At 38.2% G+C, this 24,883-nt stretch overlaps 1 pseudogene; it reads left to right on the forward strand.

Annotated features, from left to right (window-relative positions):
- The first annotated feature begins 23,465 nt into the window (after positions 1–23,465).
- Positions 23,466–23,601, forward strand: LOC136145326 (U2 spliceosomal RNA; annotated as a pseudogene).
- The last annotated feature ends 1,282 nt before the right edge of the window (positions 23,602–24,883 follow it).

Here is a 24,883-nt window from a genome sequence, read left to right on the forward strand (position 1 = left end):
AACTTGATTTTGACTTAGCAGAGGGATTGAGACTGTGTTGATGACTTTTCCCCCAGGCTGTGGGAGATGGTGGGTGGGGAGAGGTCAGGTTTGTCTGTGCTGCCCAAGTTTTCTCTGTGAAATTGTCAACCTCCAGTGTCAGAAATGACTTCTTATTTTTAGACATTAAATGTTTTCTATTAAAGTGCAAGTATTTTGAAAATCTATAAAATATAGGGCATTATACATTTTCTTTATTATTGAAAGCTAAACTTTAACTGAGCAGACTTTATATATGTGCACATGAATTCATGTGTGTGTGTGTGTGTGTGTGTGTGTGTTAGGCCTACTGAGGATACAGAACAGATTCTGGAGAGGAAAAAGCAGAGGTATATTGGAAGGGAAAAGAATATAAAGAACCACTTCACCTACTTAATTCATCCTCTGACCTGAGTATTGTCTTATTTTCCATCATCCTTTGTTGATATTATTACTAAATACCCAGGATTTCTAGGTACCTCTGTAAGTTTTACAATCCTATCAATATCCCATGGAACCTTGACATATTGCCCATATTGTTTTTCTTTCCCTAAGAGTTTTTCTCTTAGCTCTGTCATGGAGTAGGTACTGATGTGAAGATCTGTGCTCACATGTTAAATAGAAACTACTCATTTAACTGTTTAAACAAATCAACACTACCTTGAGTCAATTGCAGCACACCTCCAGTCTCCATAGAGCAGAGATACTTTGGGACAGGACGGTCTTTTAGTTTTCCCTTAAGTCAAAATACAAAGTTACTGAGCAATTCTAGGATTGCTTATCCCCTCTGTAATCATTTGCTTATCCCCTCACAGGGACACCAAATAGCCCAATAGCTCTTATACTGAAGTCAAAAGGAAGAATAACACTGGAACAAAGTCTATATTTAAAATCTGTGTCTTATTTTTCTTTTCTCCTGGCACATGGCAGGTAATCATTAAATGTTCTCTTGGTAAATACTAAAAATACAAAAGATACTTCATTTACTAGGGGTCATAAAATTTCAACTTTTCTTTTGGTGCCAGGGTTGATGATGATGAAAATTTGAAACTTCTGATGCATATTAAAGTTCTTGATTTGAGAACCACAGGGAGCAGCATTTAGACGGAAGAAGCTGCCAAAGCACTGTAAGTAGAATAAAGGCATTTATGTAATTTGTTCATATAATCTCATTTATTGGTTTTCATCATCTAACGTTGAAAAGTTGCCTGGGGCTACCTAGGATTTGCAACAAGAATCACAGCTGCGCTGTCCCTGCCCCTCCTCTCATGTGGGAACAGCCCCTACCCAGCAGGGCTAATATAGGCCCATCACTCAGTCCATCTCAGTGCTGCTCAAGGCAGTGGCTTTTCTCCACCAGCCTCACGCTGCTCCATTGAGTCCTTTTTTCCCTTTTCAGCTTTACTGAGATGTAACTGACATGTAATAATACACTGTGTAAGTTTAACATATGGCAGTAGCAGCGGTATTACTTGCTCAGTTGTGTCCAACTCTTTGTCAGGTCTGACTCTTTGGGATCTTATGGACAGTAGCCCACCAGCTCCTCTGTCCATAGAATTCTCCAGGCAAGAATACTGGAGTGAGTAACCATTCCTTCTCCAGGCCATACAACGTTATAATTTGCTACAAGTATATATTGCATAATGATTGCTACGATAAGGTTAGTTAACACATCCATCACCTGACGCAATGAATTACCTTTTTTGTGTGTGTGTGGTGAGAGCATGTAAGATCCACTCTCTCAGAAGCTTTCAAGTACACAGTAGGATGCTGTTAACTATAGTCGTCACCCTGTACACGATTCCCAGGATTTATTCGTCTTTTAACTAGAAAGTTTCTACCCATGGACTAACATCTGTTGGACTCACTGTACTTATCTGGGAACCACTATTCTCAAAGTAGAGAAAGGGGCTAGGGAAGTTAAAAGAGACAAAAAAATCTAAATATGATCTCTTTGCAGCATCTTAAAGATCAGGCAACAGGTTTATTTCTAATAGTTTTAAAAACAGAGGATGAGCTGTGGTTTAATGGTCCACTCTGGAATTCAAATTCTAACTCAGGTATAGTCTGAATGCTGGCCCACCTTGAGTGAATCACTGAAGGATCATTTCTTAGCACAGTGGTTTTCTAATTTTCTTATTATTTTATCCTAGTGAATAACATTGATGAGGGGTTTTGAAATTGCTATATTCTGCAGAAGGACTTGACTTTGTAGTGATGCCAAACCTTGGAAAATAATAGAAAGAGACATTGGTGAACATTTGACAGATTATTATGGTTATAATTGATGGTTTCATAGGGAAATATAAGGAGTGGATCATTTAGGAACCTGAAGGAATACTTTGTACCACATTTATTTCTACTTTACAGGTTAGTTTGTCTCAAAAATTATAGGTATAAAAATTGTATGTTTTGATAAAATTTGTTTTAATACTTCTCTCATTTATGCATTTAAATGGTGAACAATTCACAAGCAACTATTCAGTCAATAGATTGGCCAGTCGCTTTGAGATAATTTATTTTATAGTCTGGGATTTCCAGTATCATCTTTATCCTCCCATTTATACTCTATCTCATATTATTATTAGTAGTAGTATCATTATTATCTGGTGACTGCCCTGGTGGCTGCAGTTGGTGAGACCCAGGTTCAATCCCTGGGTCAGGAAGACCCCTGGAGGAGGGAATGGCAACCCACTCCAGTACTCTTGCCTAGAGAATCCCATGGACAGAGAAGCCTGGCTGGCTATAGAACATGGGATTGCAAAGAATTGGACACGACTGAATGACTAACACTTTTAAATTATTATTTAGTTAGGATAGAGCTGTGTATAACTTTTTACTGTCAAACATATTCTAGGCAACACACATTTTGAAAGCACTGATATTGGGGTCAAAAATTTGATGTTGATGAGACTAGTCGCTGCCCTTAAAGGAGTTTGTGTTCTACATATATAATTACGTATATAATAATGTGAAAGTAAAAGTTTGTGTTCTACATATATAATTACATATATAATAACCTGAAAGTGAAAGTGTTAGTCGCTTGGTTGTGTCTGACTCTTAGTTTGCCAGGCTCCTCTGACCATGGAATTCTCCAGGCAAGAATATGGGAGTAAGCTGCCATTCCTTCCTCCAGTGTATCCTTCTGATCCAGGGATCGAACAGGTGTCTCCTGCTCCCCTGCATTAGCAGGCAGATTCTTTACCACTGAGTCACCAGGTAAGCCAAACTATAGGTTTAAAAGAACTCAATTTGCTCTTATTTCTTGCAAGCACTTGTCATTGAATTCCAAGAATTAATCCAGTAAGATTTCCAACTGTGTGGCTTTTGCTGATTGCATCCCCTTCATGCTTGTGTATTCATGATGCTCTTTTGACCCGTGTTATTTACAGACAGTTGGGAAGTAGATCTAGAGCATTGACCAAATTCAGGTTTGATTTTTTGGGAATTTTACTTTGTAGATAATATTGATTAATTCCAAAAGGAATTTAAAAGTGTTTGTCTTACTGTGATGCTGCAGCCATTAATGACCAATGCATAGATCCATTAACTTATTACAGTACCCAATGGTGATATTCTACTAATTAGATTATTAGACAGAATATTATTTCATCAACTATTTGGTTGCCCTGAGTTACAGTTTAATTAGGAAAGATAGAATAAATTCTTTTATTTTATGAAGAAGTTTTATGAAAAAAAGAAAAAAGAGAGAGAGATTGAGTCTAGAGAAGCTTCCAAGGGGGACCAGTTAGGCATTTTTGTCTTTGTTGTTTTCACTGAGGTTGTTATAAATATCAATGCACATATTGTCCCCTCTTAGGTTCATGGATCCTGTTCAAGTTGGCTCTTGAGTCCTTCCGACACATCCACAGTAGTCTTTGATAATCTTCCCAGTTCTCTTGTATGACAAGATGTAACAGGAACATCTTGTTCATTCTTCCTGATTGACTTGAAATCAGCATTTCTCCAAGGAGACATTATTCATTGTGTTTATTCAAACTTGTGTTCCTTCTAGTTTAACCTTCTTTCAAGTCAGGACTTTTTTTTAAGAATTTACTCACTGAATTCCTTCACCTTTTCAAATCTTCCTATTTTCCAATCACTTCATTTCTTAGTTTTCCTGTCTTTTTGTATTTTTTAAAATAAAAACAGTCTCTATCCTTCTTAAAATTTCTTCCTTCCTTTCTTTTTTTAAAAAAATATCAGGCAGATGATTTTATTTGTTATCTGGACTTGTGTTTTTGTCATGCTTTCAAGATTTGCTGGAACTTTATTCTCATTTTTCTTTTTTTTTTTTCTTACTAATTTTCTATATGAAATGAATGGAATACTCTTCTGTTGCTTATTTCTAAATGAAATGTTTCCACTTTAGGAAGGAGGCATAGATCAGAATATAATTTTTAGCTTTAAAACTCCAGGGTTCAGTATCTTCTATTGTTTTCATGACATACTTTAAAAAGTGACCTTAATAATTTCTAAAATCTTCCTCCTCTGCCCTCCTATTCCCTTTTATCCAGGCCTCTTCATTCCTGTCCTTGTTGAGTATGGGGATTTGTTCTGGAAGGGTTTTTTGGTTTAATAGGTGTCAATGTTTCTTTGATCCCAGAGTGCAAGGCACTCTCAGAATATCTCGAAGTGCTTGCTCTCACTTGAAAAGAGGCCCCTGCGATATTCACTGCGTTCCAGAGCTTCTGCTGCTGTTCTCAGTAAGTTTTCAAATCTTTGAGTTCTTAAATCACAGGACTCTCTGGCTCTCCTGAAAGATAAAATCACCTTTTTTTCCCTCGATTTTCTCCCACACTTTGTGATACACACATGTAGATCTTTTTCCTGTTGATTTTTTCCTCTCTGGACACCTTGTTGTAGATGTTATCTGTGGATTTTTGATCTTGCTATCCTAGATACTTTTCTTTCTTTTCTTCAGTGGGGTTGTGCCTATTTATGGGAGGGGTGGGATATTCAGAGATAAAAATCTTCTCTGTAGCCAGCATCATTTCCCCAGAATGTTCTGCCATTCATATTTAAAATAAAATGATAGGAACTATTATCCTCATCCTTACAATAATCATTATGTTGTATCAGTCTCCTTTTCCAGTCTTCAAGGTGTCCATGACTCCCCACTTTAATATAATGATAAGATTGGACAATGCCTTTCTGTACTACCTTCCTCCTAGTTATGACAACCTTGTACTCTATACACAGTCTTCATTACAGATAGGGAATTTAGAAAATAAGGAAACTGTCGCTTAATAGCTGAAAGTGGAATTATGTATTATTTTTTTCAGGTAAAAATGTCTTTAGGTCAAAGTTTTAAAATAAATATTGAAAAAAAATCCTGGAATCATTTTGCAAAGGTGAATGCCACATAAAGTACACTAGGGCTGAATCCAAGGAGTAGCATATATTTAAAGCCTCCAAATTTATAAATTCACTACAATTCTGCATTAATTCTTAAGGTGACTGAAGAAAATAATTTTGTGATAAAAATAAATATTGATTTTATTAATATATTTTAAAAGTTTATAAAACTTAAAAACTGTTAAGGCTTTATCAACCTTATCTGTTGTTATTTCTTTTCTAGAATCTTGGATAAAAGTACATTTATTGGAAGGGGGATATGGTATTAAAAATGGGGACTCCCAGGTGGCTCAGTGGTAAAGAATCCACCTGCCAATCCCTGAGTCAGGAAGACCCCCCTGGAGAAGGAAATGGCAACCCACTCCAGTATTCTTGCCTGGAGAATCCCATGGACAGAGGAGCCTGGCTGGCTACAGTCCACGGGGTTGCAAAGAGTCAAACATGACTGAGTGGTTGATCACGCATGCACATGATATAAAATGGGAAGATAATCTAACAGTGAAGATAGTTGTATCTATTCCTGTGTGATGAACCACTCCTAGACTTAGTGGTTTAAAACAGTTATCTATTTTATCTCCACAAAATTTGGGAATCAGCAGATTGGGTTGGGACCTGTTGGGTGGATCCATGTTACTTTTACCTGAGGTGACTACTGAGGCTGTTGTCATCTGGCTACTGGACCGAGGCTGTTTTTTTCCATGTGTCTGGCCATTTTGTTCTGCTTGTGGGCTGGGCTAGGTGTCTTCACTAGACTAGACAGGCTTCCTAACAACAGATTTCCAAGAGGACAAACCCTAATGCACAAGTACTATGCAAGTTTCAGCACTTGAATTGCCAATGGGTGAAAGAAAGTCACAAGACCAAGGCCAGGTCAATGTGGAAGGGACCTACACGGGGTGAGGAAACAGGGGAACAATTGCATTGGTGGCCAATAGACTAACAAACCGCTGCAATAATTATGGAAAGGAAAATACTCCTGAGGACAAATTGTTAAAAAAAAAAAATACAAAAAAAAAACCACACCAAAGTGTGTGGAGTAGGGGATTTAGCATGGGGGCTAAGGCAGTAATCAAGGGCTACTAAAATCTGAAGATTCTTGTATTTTTTGAAAATCCACTGGGATTAAAGTTGTTACACAGCCATGTTCTGACACCAGAAGAAATTTCCAATTGAGCATCAGGAAAGTCTAGTTCTCTATTTTTATCCCTTCAATTTTCATGTTCCTTTGACTCAGCATATTTTTTAGAATAAATCATGACTTTCTAGCAATTTTTTAGTTTATTTTTTCAAAAGAAATATTGACCTCACCTCTATCTACTGTGCCACAAAAATGCCATTGAAAAACATTTCCTCTGTAAAATCTGTTGAATCGCTTACCAAGTGAAATCCTATATATAAACCCATATAAAGAGGCGTTAAGAATCACACTTCATCAACGTTTAAATATTAATAGTATCCTCCCTCCTCTAAAACTGAAAATAGAATTCCATCTGATTCCTAAAGGGTTATTTTCTTCCACGACAAGGCCTGACTGAAGCCATTTCTTGTGGAATCTGAACATACCGGTCCCTGTCCCACTGCCCTTTGATTCTCTCTCACATTATCCTGGGTGACTGTGATGGATGGGCATCCCCTGTGGCTCTGTCCACCAAGATTGTTCCTGGTGAAGGTTAACAGTGTGAGCCACTTGAAATCCTAGCCAGCAAATTGCTGACATCTCGGGTTTCCTATCAAGCTTACCAGATATCCCCCTGTAATTTCTTAGTTTGCACAGTATAAAAACACTGATATTGAGCTTAGAAAAGCATGTCATTTAAACAAACACAGAACACTACAAAGTTGCATAAAATTTGTGAGCAACTGCATTAAATAAACTCTAATATAAGTTAATCTAATATAAGTAAACATAGTTATGAAGCTATTGGTTGCTTCAGAAATAGTGGTTACTGATAACTTCAAAGCTGTTTCTAGAGTTCAGTAAGAGGAGCAAGCATTTGTTGTCTGCTTATTTTGGGGGAAGCTTATTCCTTAGTTTGATGCTGATTTGTTCTATGAGTATATATATATATATATATATATATATATATATAGTAACCATTGCTGGTTCTTCCTTTCCATATTCAATGTACCATTATAGTTCTGTCCTCTTAAGATCTGGATATCTGTTATTGCTACTGTTGGTTGGAGCCTGGAAGAATGTGAGTACATGGTAAGTCACTTCTGTCACTTCAGTCTTTGCAACCCCATGAACTGTAGCCCACCAGGCTCCTCAGTCCATGGGATTCTCCAGGTAAGAATACTAGAGTGGGTTGCCTGCCCTCCTCCAGGGTATCTTCCTGACCTAGGGATCGAACCTGCGTCTCTTACATCTCCTGCATTGGCAAATGGGCTCTTTACCACTAGCCCCACCTGGGAGGAGGAAAACGGTACACCAAATGTAAGCAAGTGTTAAAGCTGTTTAGCATACTCCTGAGACCTTTTTATCTACTATAATCTTAAGAAATAATAATTAAAATTACTTATAGCCTGATCAGTAGGACCGAAAGTAAATTTTGGAAGCATCTGTGTTTCAGTTATTTCAGCGGATGTATATTCCCTGGTATTAACTCTATATTCCTTCACCAGGAAAAGAGACACCTTTCTCTGTTGAAGCAGTTTTATTTTTTCTGGGGCATTTTCAGTTTTCTCTTATTAGACACTTTTAAAACTTGTTGTTGTTGTTGTTTAGTTGTGTCTGACTCTTTTGGGACCCCATGGACTGTAGCCTGCCAGGTCTGTCTGTCCATGGGATTTTCCAGGCAAGAATACTGAAGTGGGTAGCCATTTCCTTCTCTGGCAGTTCTTCCCAGCCCAGGGATTGAACCCTCCTCTCTTCATTGCAGGTGGACTCTTTACCGCTGAGCCACTAGAGAAGCCCTGAAAAACTTACACATGCAAACTTATACATATGCATAAAAAACAAGAAGGGTTAGAAGCCTCATGAGAGGATACTGTTTTGTAATAGACACACAAGAGAGAGATAATATTCCCTGATTGTATTTGCATCCCTAGCCCACCTTCTTTGTGGAAAGCTTCACCATTCTGACTTGCTCAGTAGCACACTAATTGGACAGAGCCCCACATCGGCATCCTTAGGGAACACTGAGGGTCACTCTGAAGACTGTGGTTAGAGCTTATGCTCCCAAAGTGCACACAAAAGAAACAGATCTGTTTAATGTAACACTCTGTTTTTCTTAATTAGCACTTATTCTCTGTAAGAGGTTGATTTCTGCTTTGACAGGGAGTAATCTAACTCTATATCTGCCCAAACCATAAAATGAAGTTTCATATACCTTAGCTTTTCATCTGACTGGAAGAAATGTATGAAATTTAAAGGTATTTTAAAATTGCTGCTGTTTAGAATACCTGAAGCCCATTAGCTGAGCTTGTTAAAGGACGGTGTTAATGAGGGTACTTTTCCTTTCTTTGTTCTTTTTCCCTGCTGCTGCTGCTGCTGCTAAGTCGCTTCAGTCGTTTCCGACTCTATGTGACCCCATAGACGGCAGCCCACAAGGCCCCTCCATCCCTGGGATTCTCCAGGCAAGAACACTGGAGTGGGCTGCCATTGCCTTCTCTGGACAATAGAAACAGGAGGAAAAGTGCAAGTCTGTTACCATTAAGCCATGAGACAGCTGCAAATACTTCTTTCCAGAGTGAACACTGAGGGAAGTCTTTGTGGAAAAGAACTTCCTCTCCTTGCAGGAATACAATATAAATGCCAGTTTTATTCTCCACAATTTCATGACTAGAAAAATAATTTCATGGACCATGCTTTTTATTGGCATTCTAGTAACATATACAGTGTTTACAATAAGCAATAAAAGAGGAGATTTTCAATGTAATGTTTCAAGGAGCATTTCTTAGAGGTAGGATCCAGTCCCAACTTTGAGAAATTAACATATTATGAGATCAAAGAATCACCTGTAAAAATTTTCATTGTAAGATGTTTTTCCTTCATACTAGAAAGCTGAATGCCAAAAAATTGATGCTTTTGAACTGTGGTGTTGGAGAAGACTCTTGAGAGTCCCTTGGACTGCAAGGAGATCTAAGCAGTCCATCCTAAAGGTGATCAGTCCTGGGTGTTCATTGGAAGGACTGATGCTAAAGCTGAAACTCCAATAATTTGGCCACCTCATGCGAAGAGTTGACTCATTGGAAAAGACCCTGATGCTGGGAGGGATTGGGGGCAGGAGGAGAGGGGGATGACAGAGGATGAGATGGCTGGATGACATCACCGACTCGATGGACAAGAGTTTGAGTAAACTCCGGGAGTTGGTGATGGACAGGGAGGCCTGGCGTGCTGTGGTTCATGGGGTCACAAAGAGTCGGATAGGACTGAGCGACTGAACTGAACTGAACTGAACTGAGTTTCCTAAAGACACATTGTTACTTCTTGGTAGTGTATTAGTAAGAAATGACTACAGGGTAGCCATTTGAGGAAGTACTAACTCTTGAATAAGTGTCTAGTGACCTTATCATTTATGATAAAAGCCTCTTGGTTTCAGAGGCTTGTGCAAATTTCCTCTGAATAAATGTAATAGTATTTTTCTAGCAATTAATTAATCTAAAAGAAGATTTTAAAATCTACTTCTGAAGCTGTTTTGTTAAGTAATTTTTGGTCACTTCTCTTTCTGATTGGTGCTTCTCTTTTGCCAAACATATCCCTGTACTTAGATCAATTGACACCACTATCCCTGGCTTCTTGATCACTTGGTATTTCTTGAGATAAGAGCTCACCCCTTCTTTGGGGAAACTTCAGTCCTTGAAATAAAATTTCATTCAAATCAGATCTTCTAATGTCAGTGTAATGCAAATCAGAATGTTATGGTGTGGTTTAGGATGGGTTGTAGCTCCAGTGGATTGAATTATGTTTCTGTGTCTCTTTGAACTGGTGACTCAGACTTTTAGTAGAGAATCCACCTGCGATGTGGGACACCTGGGCTCGACCCCTGGGTTGGGAAGAAGCACTGGAGAAGGGAACGGCTACCCACTCCAGTACGCTGGCCTGGAGGTTTCCATGGACAGAGGAGCCTGGTGGAGACAGTCCATGCGGTTGCAAAGAGTTGGACTCGACTGAGCGACTTTCACTTTTGAACTGTTTTATTTGAACACTATCTTATCTTCTGTTCTGTAAAAACACCATCATCATTCATTTACTAACTATTACACAATTAAATGCTGCCTTTTGTTTACTTTTCCCTTTCAATCAGAAGACTCTTTTCCACTCTAGGCTTTGATCTGAGCTCTAGCTCATCAGATTGTAGCCACTACACTTCTGATTTCTGAAGTCAGACAGATATGGATTCCAGTCCTGGCTTCATTAGTTATAATTTAGCCTCTGATACATTCATACCAGAGCTGGCAATGACAAACTTCTTGCTTATTTTTCCAGGGTTCTTTGTGTTTTAACAGAGGATCACACATTTTAAGTAGAATAGGGATGGGGTGGAAGGGAAGAGAATGAAAACATACTTTTAGGAAGGTCTGAAATGCAAATCATATGGAGGTAACTGCTTGAGATAGAAGCACGCCTGCGTGAGTATTGTCGATAAAGTAACACAGGGAGGCAAACATAACTTGTTCACCAAATATTCTTTAGAAGTACAGAATTTACAAGAAAGTGTCATTGCAAATAAAGTATATTTGTTTTCCTAACAGAATATACCTGCATACTAGCAGTAAATGTCTGGGCTTCCAGGATCATACAATGGTAAAGAATCCACTTGCCAGTGCAGGAGACATAAAGAGATGTGTGTTCCATCCCTGAGTTGGGAAGATCCCCTGGAGAAGAAATCATGGAAAATCAAGGAAAACCTTCCAAAAACTGGGAAACCCCATGGACAGAGGATCCTGACTGGCTACAGTCCATGGGGTCACAAAAGAGTCGGGCACAACTGAGCGACTAAACAACACAAAGTTTGTAAGAATCTACAATCTTGAGTACCTGCTGTGTCCCTAGTGGTTTCTGTCCACTAAGTTTTATGAACACTACATGGAGGAGAAGACTGAATTCCAGAGACCAGAAGTAAGAGATGAATTCAAGAACCTTTGCAGCATCCGTTACACCCATGGCTCCAACCAGCTTGTGCTGTGCATCCAGCGAGGTGCTTAGAATATCAGAATGGATATATCTCTTCAAGAGGTTTTTAACAGACATTAGATAATAAACAAGTACAACACCTACTGAATAGAACAGGATGCTTTATTTAAAGCAGAAACAGAGCAAATGCTCATCTAGTATCCTTTAAATCACCTTTAAATTCCTTTTGGAATCAACATGCTTCTACTTGGGGGTTTTTCTTATTTTTTCCTAGTCCCCTTTACTTGTACCTTCTTTCTTTTTTCCCTTTCCCATGTGAAATGTTTAAGGTCTCAAAAGTAATTATTTCTTAAAGTTTTCACGAACACTAAGTGCTGTGCTTCGTAATGGGAGCCGTGAGCACAGAGCCTGCTAGCATTTGGAGTGGTGTAATACACATGCCAGGTTGAATCAAGTGGGAGAGAAGGTTAAATTGGCAGTATTGCTGAAGGTGGATTAATATGCTTTTTGAATCCCTTATGTGCTATAAAGCTCCTTGATCACAGTCTGAATTAGAGTTGTCTCCTGGGGTCAGTTGGGCCTAACACCCTTAATCTTCTTTGGTCATATTAGGTGATAGTCTTCTCATTTTGCTACATGATCTATGTTAGGGGAGATTTGACTCAGCCAGGTTCTAACATGGGCACCCAGAAAGCGAAAGAATCTCTACTGGTGATTAATCATAACTCTTTTCATTGCGAATATAGTCCTTCCCCTAGGTAAGGCAGGAACAGTATGAACATAGAATGTTCTGGTGTGTCTGTGGAAGCAGGAGCGCTCTCGACCTGTCAGTTCCCTGGCAGAGCAGCTTTACCCAGAAACCAGAGAACAAAATGTGAAATTGGCACCAGCCGGCCTCTCATTGCACAGGATCTCCCTGTCTAAATTTGACAACCAGAACATTTTACAATTTGAAATTCCTGCAATCTGGTTTTCTTTAGTTTCTTCTTTGAGATGAAAACTCTGAGATGCTTGTTAAAAAATTTTGACTTCTGATGATGAGGCTTAACCAGAGCTATTGAGTCATCAATCAGGAAATATTGACCATTGCTCACCACTCCCCTAGGTGCTATACTAAGGACTCAGACACATCTCAGATGGTGGCCTTGCTCATTCACTGTATTCATGGGACTTTTCTCTAAATGTAACCAGCACTCAGGTAAAGACAATACATTGATTTGAGTCTGAAGTAACAAAGCTGACTGGTCTGCTTTGTCTGAAGTAAACAAAGCCTTTCAGTTGCCAGAATTATTTCAATTCAGGTAGTAATTTCCCCAGACCAACAGAAATAAGTCCTAACATCTTTCTATTTTTTAAAATATTTTTATCACAATATTCCTTGCCTCTTGACTTCTAAGAGGGAAAACTAGCATAAGACACTGAAATATGGTTAGCTTCTATGGGTAAATGCAGATAACTATGAATGCAATTGAAAATAAAGGCCAATGGTGGAAAGACAATTCTGAACAGATTAAAACAGAGGGTATTTGAAAAATAAGTAAGAAAGATTAAACCTGATACAAAAGGAATGGAAATCTGGAAGTTTTTCAATAGGTGAGGAGTTGATACATCTTATTTTTCTTTCCTTTTTTTTAAAAAAAACATGTCTGGCAGTTGTATGCTAGATAAAATTTTAAGAGCTGACTATGTGCATGAAGTCTAGTGAGAACATGGATTCTGTATGCCACTGATGATATTTTGGAATTTCTAGTACTGTACTGTATAGTACTAGAAATTAAGTTAAGAAAGAAAGGGTAATTTGATGTCATTTTAAATGAAATTTCATAAAATATTGGAGCTAAAAGGTGTCTTTATTTACTCAGCCACCACTTGTCAAGCACCTATAATGGAGCAGGCACTGTGTTTATGGGCCAGAGATAAAAGAACAAATAAAGTACAGAGGAGTGTGAGAGTGTGAGAGATTCATTAACAACTCATTAAAATTGAATAGGAAAGGGCTATTAAATAAGTAGATCATAAAGAAAGTAAAACAGAACTTGGCGTAAATAACCCTGCTTGGAGATATTGACAAGAATGTCAGGAATAAGGAGGTCTTGGAATTAGGTTTTGAATGTGAAGAGGAATTATCCAGGTAGAGAGAAGGTCAGGGGCATGCCAGGCAGAAGGAGCATCCTGGACAAATGAAAAAAACACAGCATATTTAAAGGATTGTGCATGAGTTTTCTTTGACTAGAGCATGGGATTGTTGTTCAGTTGTTAAGTTATGTCTGACTCTTTTGCGATTCCATGGACTGAATGCCAGTCAGGCTCTTCTCTCCATGGAATTTCCCAGGCAAGAACACTGGAGTGAGTTGCCATTTCCTTCTCCTGGGGATCTTCTTCACCCAAGGATTGAACCTGCGTAATTTATGTCTCCTGAATTGGCAGATGGCTCTTTATCACTAGCTCCACCTGGGAAGCCCAAGAACATAGGATGTGTGTTTGACTTTGTGACCCCAAAGACCACGGCCCACCAGATTCCTCTCTGTATGGGATTCTTCAGGCAAGAATACTGGAGTAGGTTGCCATACAACATAGGATACAAATTATCAAATGGTAGAAAAGAGCATATGAAAGGTAGGAATAAAAATATAGAGTGTCATATTTCTTATGACAAAAGATAGGTATTTTCTTACAAAATGGGTTACTTGTAAATATTTTAAAAATAGAGATTGTTGTGTAAAGCTTGAAAAAATACTAAATCAGAGCTGTACTGAGCATGGATTTACTAGTGAAAGTTTTTGCATTTTGTTTCCAAAGTTGGATACTCTTAAAATTCTTTAGCATGTGTTTTTCCTAAGTAAAGGCATATGGTAAAAATATGTGAGCCATTTTATCCTGGGGAAATTTTGTCTTAACTTTTCTTCTATTTATTTTTCCTACTTAAAGTGCCTTAAAGAATATGAGCAGGTACTTCAAGTATTCAAACTCCATATGATGCATTTTGAAGTGTCACTGATATCTTGACATAATGGGAATAACTAGGAAGTTTTTTCTAAGTTTGACACTAAAATGAATGCTCTAATATGGTGGTCATTCCTGTAGATGAACCAATTTTAGGCTTGTCTGAGTTATTAGTTAAACTTTATCCTCACAAGTTGACTCAGCTGGAATGAGAAGATATTTCAGAATATGTATCAACATATAAAGAGATAAACAACAGGAATTTGTAATAAGCACAAAAACAGATAAAGATTATTCACAATTTTTCATAAGATCTTATTTTCTCTCCTTTCTTGTTTTTTCATAAACTTTCTTTAAATTTTTTTTTCAACTTTTACAGTGTTGCTTTGGTTTCTGCCATACAATGATATGAATCAGCCATAATTATACATATATCACCTCCACCTTGAGCCTCGCTCCTTTTCTCCCATCCCAACTCTCTAGGTCATCACAGAACAACAGGCTGGGCTCCCTGTGTTATACAGCCATTACTCACCAACTATCCATTTTACACAAGATAGTGTATATATGTTAATGCTACTTTCATACAAAATAAGAAGGGAATTTACATGACATAACAAAGGATATGCAAAACCTAAGGAGACACAATTTTCTTAATCTTTCAAACTTATTTTTATAGGATGCAGAATACACTTAAAATAATTAAATGACTTAAGCTGATTCTTTCTTGTTGCAAACAGTTTTAACCCCAGTTAACCAAGTAAGAACCTGAGAGTCATTCTTTACTCTTCTCCATTCCCTGAACTCTGATTGGAACAGTCCCCAAGACTTGTCATAATTATGCTATAAATACATATGTGCTAAGAAGCAGTAGAAACCTAGTAGACACTGAAGAGATCAAGAAGAGATGGAAATAATACACAGAAGAACTGTACAAAAAAGATTTTAATGAACCAGATTACTATGATGGTGTGGTCAGCCACCCAGAACCAGACATTCTAGACAGCAAAGTCCAGTGGGCCTTAGGAAGCACTGCTATTAATAAACCTAGTGGGTAGGACAGAATTCCAGTAGAACTATTAAAAACCCTAAAGGATGATGCCATCAAGGTGTTGCATTCAATATGTCAGCAAATCTGGAAGGCCCAGCAGTGGCCAGGGGACTGGAAAAGGTCTTCATCTCAATTCCCAAGAAGGGTAGTACCAAAGAATGTCCTAACCATTGGACAATAGCATTCATCTCTTATGCAAGTAAGGCAATGCTTAAAATCTTGCATGCTAGGCCTCAGCATTATGTGAAACAAGAACTTCCAAATGTCCAAGCTGGGTTTAGAAAAGGAAGTAGAACTGGAGATCAAATTGCCAACATTCACTGGGTCATAGAGAAAGCAAGGGAATTTCAGAAAAACATCTACCTCTGTTTCATCAACTATACCAAAGCCTTTGACTGTGTGGATCATAATAAACTGTGGAAAACTCCTAAAGAGATGGGAATACCAGACCATCTTACCTGTCTCCTGAGAAACCTGTATGCGGGTCAAGAAGCAACAGTTAGAACCCTGTATGGAAAACTGATTGGTTCAAGATTGAGAAAGGAGTATGACAGGGCTATCTGCGGTCACCCTGTTTGTTTAATCTACATGCTGAGCACTTCATGAGAAACAGGGCTGGATGAGCTACAAGCTGGAATCAAGATAGGCAGGAGAAACAACAACCTCAGATATGAGAATGATGGCACTCTAACGGCAGAAAGTGAAGAGGAACTAAAGAGCCTCTTGATGAGAGTGGAAGAGGAAAGTGAAAGAGCTGGCTTAAAACTGAATATTAAAAAAACTAAGATTATGGCATCTGGCACCATTACTTCATGGCAAATAGAAAGGGGGAAATGTGGAAGTAGTGACAGATTTCCTCTTCTTGGGCTCTAATATCACTGTGGATGGTGACTGAAGCCATGAAATTAGAAGACAATTGTTTCTTGGCAGGAAAGCAGTGACAAACCTAGACAATGTGTTGAAAAGCAGAGACATTACCCTGCCAACAAAGGCCTGTATAGTCAAGGCTGTGGTCTTCCTGCTGGTCAAGTACGGTTGTGACAGCTGGGCCGTAAAGAAGGTGGAGTGCTAAAGAATTGATGCCTTCAAACTGCGGTGCTGGAGAAGACTCCTGAGAGTCCCTTGGACAGCAAGGAGGTCAAACCAGTCAATTTTATGGGAAATCAACCCTGAATACTCATTGGAAGGACTGGTGCTGAAGCTGAAACTCCAGTATTTTGGTCATCTGATGCAAAAGGCTGACTCATTGGAAAAGTCCCTGGTGTTGGGAAAGATTGAGGGCAGAAGGAGAAGAGGGCATTAGAGGATGAGATGGCTGGATGTTTTCACTGATGCAATGGACGTGAACTTGGGCAACCTTCGGGAGATGCGGAGGGACAGGAGGCCTGGCGTGCTGCAGTCCATGGGGTCACAGAGAGTTGAACACAACTGGGAGGCTGAACAACAACACAAAGCTGATTCTTTATTGCAAACAGTTTTAACCTCAATTGACCAAGCAGGAAGCTGAAAGTTATTCTTTACTCTTCTCCCTTCCCTGGACTCTGATTGGAACAGTCCCAAGACTTATCATACTTATACTATATTTATGTGCTAAGTCACTTCAGTCATATCTGATTCTTTGTGACCCCATGGACCATAGCTTGTTGCCAGTCTCCTCTGTCCATGAGATTCTCCAGGTAAGAATACTGGAGTGGTTTGTCATGCCCTCCTCCAGGGGGTCTTCCCAACCCAGGGATTCAACTCACATCTCTTATGTCTTCTGCGTTGGAAGACATGTTCTTTATTACACCTGCAAAGCACAGGAGAAGGAAAGTTGTATATATATGTCTTAGCCCATTCTTCTCTATGTTCATTATCTTACCCTTTACATTTCTTACTCAGATATAATATCCCCATTCACATTCTCCTTTTTAATTTATTCTCCACAATGCAACTTGAATTTCATTCCACTGGTTAGAGCTCTTTGATAGTTTTTGGGAGAAAGCAAACTCTGTGCTCCTGACTAATCCCACTCTTACCTGCTGCCTCTATCCTTACTTAGCATCTCTTTCCATAAATTTTCAGCTACTCAATAGTTTCATTTTTTTAAATGTCTTCTCTTATGCCTAAACTTTTTCCAGGTTATACCATCAATTTGTATCATTCTTCATCCATTCAGTACTTGGTTAATGTACTCTCGTCATTTAAAGTTCAAAATAAACATTGAACCTCTGGTTTTTATGACTTCCATTAGAGATTAAATTCCCTTTCTATAGGTTCTTATAAAGCCTAAATGTCCAGTTACCTATGATATGTATAGTTATATTTTACAGTTTATTTTTCCTACTATATAGTAAACTCCATGTGAACAATGTCCTTACCGACCAGTGTTGTAAATACTCAATGAATATTTAGTTTGTTAAAAGATTAAGGCATAACTTCCAGTTAAGAAACTGTTTATGTATATGTTCAGTAGCTCAGTCTTGTCCGACTCTTTTTGACCCCATGGACTGCAGCAATCCATGCTTCCCTGTCCTTCACCATCTCCCAGAGCTTCCTCAAACTCATGTCCACTGAGTTGGTGATGCCATCTAACCGTCTCATCCTCTATCGTCCCCTTCTCTTCCTGCCTTCAATCTTTCCCAGTATCAGGGTCTTTTCCAAGGTGTCAGTTCTTTGCATCAGGTGGCCAAAGTATCAGAGCTTCAGCTTCAGCATTAGTCCTTCCAATGAATATTCAGGATTGATTTCCTTTAGGATTGACTGGTTTGATCCTTGCAGTCCAAGGGACTCTCAAGAATCTTCTCCAACATCACAGTTCAAAAGCATCAATTCTTTGGCATTCAGACTTCTTTATGGTCCAGCTTTCACATCCATACATGACTACTGAGAAAACCATACCTTTGACTAGACGGAACTGTTTATGTTCCATAAATAAGAGGAAATGTAGAGACAGAACCAAATAGTCATAATAAGGTTGTCAAATTGGACAACATTGAGAGATACTAGGAATTTAGGTTAGACAGCACTTGGTTACTGATTTGATCGTGAGGGTGAGTGATGATTATACAGTGCTGAGTCTCCAGTGTCTCCCCAGCCTTCCACTTGGACAACTGTACAAATGGCAGTGGTAGAAATGATATACAGAAATGAATAGAGAAGAAGTCAATTTTGAAGGTAAAAGTAATCTTCAATAATATCACATAATCAATTTTAAGTATTCATGGTATATTTGGGCAGAGATTTTCAGTAAGCATGTAGGTGTGTTAGGGACTCAGGAGAGATATGTAAAGCTTAGATCAAGATTTGTGATATAGATGGTGGCTGGAATCACGAGAGCAGATGAGACCATCTATCAGGGGCAGAAGAGAGCTTTTGAAAAACACGTATCTCTTGGTAAAGGGCAAAGTGAGAGTGCCCAGTAGAAGAGATAAGGTAGTCCAGAGACAGGAGCAAAAAAGTAGCAGATTAGGAAACTGCTGTTGTTAAAGTGAATGATTTTTTTTTGAGATGACAAGTTTGATTAACAAAATCAAATATTGCAGAAAGTTGACATAAAGACCAAGCAATATTCATTCAATTTAATCACAAATAAATCCTGGTGAATGCAGCTCCATGGAGATAAGTAAGATGAAAATAGCCAATTGCACAAGTCACTAGGTACATAAAGTTAAGAAAATATATACCATGAGAATAAAGGCAACTTTTGATAAACTGTATGGTGAAATTAGGGAGAGAGAAAAGGTAGTTAGAGAATTAATAGGCATTAAGAAAGAGCACTTTTTAAATGGGGAGGGGTGGCAGTTTTCACATATTCTTATGTCAAAATAAAGTTGCTAAAGAGGCAAACCTTAATGATACTGATGAGATGGGAAAATAAGTGGAAGACACTGAGAAGGTGAAAATAGGTATTTATAAACTATGCAGAAAAACTATCCTTGTACATAAAGAGAAAAAATTAGGGGTGTTTTTGCTTTATGGTCTGTGTTTTCTCTGTGAAATAAGAGTTTGATGAGAGATGGTGTCACCTTGAGATAGGGTTTCTCAACTATCCTATGTGCTTATCTACATTTTCTCATCCTTCTTTGTAGTTAGACTGTTGTCCTTTGAATAGTTGTGACCAGTGGCAAATTAGCAGAATGAAAAGTGTCACTTCTGAGCTTAGATGATTAGGAGCTAGTGTCCCTTTGGTTTGGTGCTCTGCTATGGTGACATTGAAGGCCACATATTCCAGATGACGTGACTGCAAGATGGTTTGGGGCCACATGATCTCTAAGGACTTACTTAGCAGAGAAATAAGTTACTACTATTTTCCACTGAGATTCCTGTGTGAAATAGATCTCTTGTGAGAGCTCAAAGAGCATAGCAAAGGCTGAAATGACAAGGAAGTTGCCTGGCAATTGAAAAATCAAATAATATATTAAATGCAAACAAAGCTACTGAAGTGAGAGAGAGTATATAGGAGATGAGAAAAAGACTATGTTTATGTACTATCTACAGTCAAGGAATGAACAGAGAAACAAGTGGGAAAAAAAGAATGATCAAAAATAAGCTAGGTGGTGTATGCCAATAGAAATCATAAACTTGCTCTAAGATATCAAGGAAAATAGTTTCAAAAGAAGCACCATTTAATGGAGTCAGTTGTTTCCAAAAAGGAAAAGCCTATGGAAACTGAAAAGAAATCATCTGATTTGATGACTAAACTTTCATCAACGAAAATGGGACCATTTCAGGAGAGTCATGGGAGAAGATGCTGTGTTATAGGAGGGAGAATAATCCATACAACATGAGGAAAGGTGACTTCACTTCCAAGAAATGCCAATTAAGAAGTAAAGAGAGCAAAGGGAGAATATATTGTAAGAATAAAATTTTAATTAAGGAAATTTGAATAATTCCTAGACAAAGGGGACAGTATTAATGAGAGACTGAAAATCAGAGCAAGTTGTCTTAAGATGTTGCTATAGACAGACTTGTGTCCCCCCTTCAAAATTGTATGTTGAAGCCCTAACCCTTAATTTTACTGTAGGGGATAGAAGGTAAGTCTTTTAGGGAGGTAACTGAAGTTAGATGAAATCATAAGGGTGGGGTAATAATCCAACAGGCACTGATGGTATCCTTATAAAGAGAGGAATGAATTCCAGAGATCTTTCTCCCTCTGCTCACAGAGGAAAGGCCATGTGAGGACGTGGCAAGAAGACTGCCGTCAGCAAGCCAGGAAGATTGTTCTCACCAGAAACCAGTCCTGACAATACCTTGACCTTGGACTGCCATCCTCCAGAACTGTGAGAAAATAAACATTCAGACTATAGCATTTCACTATAACAGCCCAACCAGACTAATGCAGACTTTTATGTACATTGGAGTATACAGAACCTAGACAGTGATGGCTTCCCAGGTGGCTGAGTGGTAAAGAATCTGCCTGCCATTGCAGGAGACGCAGGAGATGTAGGTTCTACCCCTGGGTTGGGAAGATCCCTTGGAGGAGGAAATGACAACCCACTCCAGCGTTCTTTCTTGGAAAAATCCCATGGACAGAGAAGCCTGGAGAGCTATAGTCCATGGGGTTTCAAGAGTTGGACATGACTGAACGAGCATGCACACACAATGATTGTGAGTCAGAGATTACACCTTGAACAGAAGCATAATGATGCTTGTGATATTCATGACTTCATGAATTTTGTCAGGAAGATGTGAAAAATGTCAGCCAAACAATGGTTCTGACAGTGGACATTCTTGTTAAGCCTTTTTCCTTATAAAACAGACCTGGAGGAATGGAGGACAGTTTCTGGGAGAAGTACTATGATCTTCGTCTCTTGGAAGTAACATCACAACTAACAACAATGCAAGGCATATCTCTGAAATACACAGTTTTCACAACCATAGGAAATTATCTGCAAAATGCTCTTGTTATAAAGGGGACTATACAACCAGTCCATCCTAAAGGAGATCAGTCCTGGGTATTCATTGGAAGGACTAATGCTGAAGCTGATACTCTAATATTTTGGCCACCTCATGCGAAGAGTTGACTCATTGGAAAAGACCCTTATGTTAGGAGGGATTGAGGGCAGGAGGAGAAGGGGACGACAGAGGATGAGATGGCTGGATGGCATCACTGACTTGATGGACATGAGTTTGAGTAAACTCCGGGAGTTTGTGATGGGCAAGGAGGCCTGGTGTGCTGCGATTCATGGGGTCGCAAAGAGTCAGACACGACTGAGCGACTGAACTGAACTGAATTGATGCATGTGTATAATGAAAGATCTGAAGGTTTATTTGAACACTTTTAAATTCATATTATCATATGCTTTATAATATATGTGTGTTTTTAACAAGGATTCCACATTTCCATTTTAGCATTTGTATTCGGAGAAAGGACTTTTCTTGGCATTCTAAGATAAATCACTTCAAGAATTTAGGAACATTCTAAAATTTTGAGACCATAGTTTTGACTCATTTTACTTACTCTAAAATTATACTTTTAATTATAGTTGGAAAATCTGATGTCAAACTTTATTTCCCTGGACTTTCTAAAAGCTGTTTGGATCTTGCTTCAATTTATTTTATCTACAGATAGTCTCAGGATTCTGGAGGGACTTGGGTTCTTTTTATATTCTGAATATAATTAATGAAGTGACTATAACTAGCACCACTTTTCCTCTGCCAGATTCACCTTGGATGGTCATGAGGATAAACTCAGCATTTTAGGAAACTTTATGTACTTCTACCATACTCGGAGGCTTAATCAGATCATCATATTTTCAATCATATTTTATTCTGGGGAGAGCACATTTTTAAAAGAAGATTTCTTTTCTCAAAAGAAAAGGTTCTCTTCTTTTTGAGTATTTTGCCTACTAGAGACTTTGGTGCCTGAGGGCTGCTCCACCTAAGGTCCCCATTGTTAACATCTGTATTATGCCTACTGGGTTAGGGTCTCTTTGCATACTTAACAGGAAGGCCACATTACTTTCATGAAGTTTCTTCTTTTTCTTCTCTAACTTAAGATCATCCTCCTCTGCTCCTTTGCTTTTCCCCCGAAATCTCCCTTCACCACTTAAGGTGGCTGGTAAGCCTACCCAGTGGAGCTGAAGGTATAGTAAAAAGTGGACTGACTCATGGTGGACATGTCCATTGGAGAATTTCTCTTTCCAAGTAAATACCTTTTTCCTTTGGAAAGTATTCCTTCTTTTCCTCTTTAGATCTTAAAAATATATATATATATTCCATGAGACCTGTCATTTAAATCTGCTCCTGGGACAGATTACAAACTATAAAAGATCTAGGAAGAAAATTTGAAATGCAAGGAAATGTGGAGAAAGACATAAAGCATGTGGTAGAAAAACTCCAAGGGTTTGGATGCTCAGTAAAAACACCCCAAAGATTGCCTCTTTTTAGCATGCTTTTGATCTGGAAAGTTAAACTATATCTCTCACCTGATAACACATTTTGAAAAGAAACTGCAGCATCTACTGGTTTGGGTGAAGGTGGAAAGAGTTATGGGAATGGGCCCTGACACAAATTTATCCTACTTTTAAGCATGGATGAAATGCAAAAGAAGGTAAGACAAAGAAAAAACAGCACTCCATGCATAATAAAAAGGCACAGTGTCTGTCAGCAAAAACATTATCCACAAGCTACAAATAATACTTTTATTTGAGGAGACTTTAAAACAATGTCCCCTTCCCAGTGTTTTCCACCTCTGCTCTCTTTGGCAACTTTTAAAAGTGAAAAAGACAACTGCAACTGAACAGAAAAGGAAAACTGCCTGTGTACTTTAAAACACACACACACACACACACACACACACATACCCCCCAAATCGAAACACACTTTGACATCAAAAAACAATTGTTCAAGTGTTCTTTTGACTTTGGCCCATATTGAGACCGAAATTTGTGGCATGGTGTATTGAAAGAGTGTATCTTCTGGAAATTGAAAGACTTGGGTTTAATTTCTGATTTAGCTACCACAGCTGTCATAGTCTGAGTCTCAATTTCTTCACCTGAAAAATAGAAATAATTATCATATAGAATTTATGGGATTGCTTCTTGGCCTTTTGGCTAAGATCAAGTGTAGAATTTATGGGAAATTACTGAAAATGTTATAAAGTACATGCAGTATATGTACTTTACACAGTACATGGCTTGGCTAATAAAGCAATTTTATCTTTAATATTTTTAAGGCTTATTATTAATTATTACTGTTATTTATAATTATTTAATATAATAGTTATAATTTTTGAGGACTATCACTATTTTGACTGTGGTGGTATTGGGTTATTATTAATGAAGTCAGAAATTATATCCAGAGTTACCGAATATAATTCCTCTGTGTGAATAGAGGATGAGATGGCTGAATGGCATCACTGACTCAGTGGACGTGAGTTTGAGCCAACTCTGGGAGATGATGAAGGACAGGGAAGTCTCGTGTGCTGTAGTCTATGGGGTTGCAGAGAGTTGGACGCAACTGAGTAACTGAATAGCAACAGCAACTCCCCTGTGTGTGTGCTCAGTTGCTCAATTGTGTCCAGCTCTTTGTGATCCCATGTACTGTAGCCTACTAGGCCCCTCTGATCCTGGAATTTTTCAGACAAGAATACTGGAGAAGGTTGACATTGCCTACTCCAGGGGATCTTCCTGACCCAGGAATTGAACCTGCATCTCTTGTGTCTTCTGCATTGGCAGGTGGATTCTGTACCACTGTGCTACTTGGGAAGCCCCCGTACCATTCTTGATCTTAGCAAAAAGCAAATAATAGATACTATTCCTCTATTATGTGCAAAAAAATGCTTTTCTAAGTAAAGACAAGCATGATTACTTAGAATATTCAAATTTTCTTTAGAAGAACAGAAAAAAAATTCCACAAGAGAAGAGTCAGTGCAAAATCTCTTTTTTTCCCTTTGTTTTTAATTATTTATTTTACCATTAACACTTTCTTATAATTTAAGATTTGGTTAAGGAGTTTGAAGTAGATTTATGGTTGGACAAAAAGGTCAAAGGCAGGAGGAATATAACTATGAGATATTAGAAATATTGTGATATAATGCAATGATTATTTTGACAACTTGAGTACTGAAAGTGATTACCTTTTTTAAGACAAGAAGCAGTTAATTTAAAATTAACTATAAACATATGAATATATGTGATAGATAATTGGCTTATGTTAAATATGGAAACTATGTATAATTGTGAAGAAATAATAGCAATGAGGTTAGAACTGGCCTGGAGTGTAATACTGAGCACGGAAATCCATTCAAAACAGAAAACAAGCAATCCCAATAAGAGTTAAAGTAATTTAAACATTTATGATAAAAAAGTACTAAATGAGATAAACTATTTAAGCATCAGAATAGCTAACTGTACTAGAGACATATAAATGATCCACAAATTGAGTATATTTCTCAGAATATCACAAAATGAATCCATTTCAATGATAGAATAAACATCAACTGAAATTAT

Source organism: Muntiacus reevesi, chromosome 12 (assembly GCF_963930625.1).
Source record: "Muntiacus reevesi chromosome 12, mMunRee1.1, whole genome shotgun sequence".
Classification (NCBI taxonomy): Eukaryota; Metazoa; Chordata; class Mammalia; order Artiodactyla; family Cervidae; genus Muntiacus; species Muntiacus reevesi.